This window comes from Trachemys scripta, chromosome 14 (genome assembly GCF_013100865.1).
Source record: "Trachemys scripta elegans isolate TJP31775 chromosome 14, CAS_Tse_1.0, whole genome shotgun sequence".
NCBI classification, from domain to species: Eukaryota; Metazoa; Chordata; order Testudines; family Emydidae; genus Trachemys; species Trachemys scripta.
In genome coordinates this window covers 21,752,190-21,753,504 of record NC_048311.1, presented here as the reverse complement: position 1 = coordinate 21,753,504, position 1,315 = coordinate 21,752,190, and positions in this window count along the sequence as shown.

Here is a 1,315-nt window from a genome sequence, read left to right as displayed (position 1 = left end):
CAGGGGTCCCAGGAGGGGGCAGTCAGGGGACAAGGAGCAGGGGGGGAGTGTTTGGGAGTTCTGGGGGGGGCTGTCAGGTGGCAGGGGTGGGGAGATGGATCGGAGCAGTCAGGGGACAGGGAGCAGAGGGGTTTAGATGGGTTGGGAGTTCTGGGGGGGGCTGTCAGGGGGTGGGGAGTGGTTGGATGGGGCGTGGGAGTCCCAGGGGTCTGTCTGGGGGTGGGGGTGTGGATAAGGGTTGGGGCAGTCAGGGGACAAGAGGCAGGGAGGCTTAGATAGGGAGTGGAGTCCTGGGGGGCAGTTAGGGGCAGGGGTCCCAGGAGGGGGCAGTCAGGGGACAAGGAACGGGGGGAGGGTTGGGGGTTCTGGGGGGGCGGGAAGTGGGAGGGGCAGGGGCGGGGCTAGGGCGGGGCTCCTCCCGTCCTCTTTTTTTCTTGCTGAAATATGGTAACCCTAATGACAATCAATTGGAGCAGTATCAAAGGGTCCTACAATGTCAATCGCCACTTTTTCCCATGCAGATTCAGGAAGTGGAACAGGCTGTAATGGAGGGGTACATGTCACTGCTGTATTAGCATGCATTTGACAAGTGACACAGGATTTTATGAGTGCTTCACTTTGAGACTCCATCCCTGGCCACCAATACAGATCCCGTAACCGTTGTTTGGTTCTGAAAATCCCTTGATGAGTATCGTTCGCCAGGTGTATGAGTTTTGACTGTAATTCTTCTGGCACAAGTAGCCAGTGTGTACCTCATAGCACACAGACATTGAGCAAAGAAAGTTCATCCCGAACTCTAAAATAAGGCAGCAAAACTGGGTCAAGGTTTTTAGGGTTACTGGGACATCTCTTTGTCAGAAATTCCCGTAGTTTTTGTTGAATTGGACACACTGAACAAGCAGCTTGGAATTGTTCTCTTGTAAGTGCAGTAAGAGTGCTTGTAATAAGCACAACTACTACATCCTCATCCTCCGGTGGACCATCTGGTGAAGGCAAAGGCAGGCGAGAAAGGCAATCAGCTACCACATTTTTGTTTCCAGGCTTATATTCCAGTTCATAATTGAAAGACAGTAGTCCTGGAGACCATCTAGCAATAGGATATCCTGCTCTTCCCAGTCCTTTCGTGGTGAGCAACGTTGTCAAAGGGCTGTGGTCTGTGCGCAACTTGAACGTGTGGCCCCACAAGTAAGTTCTCCATTTTTCAGTAGCCCAGACACAAGCAAGTGCTTCTTTTTCGACTGTAGAATATTTTCTCTCAGCATTACTTACTGTCCTTGAAGCAAATGCAACAGTCCTCTCTGTTGTCCTCATGAAG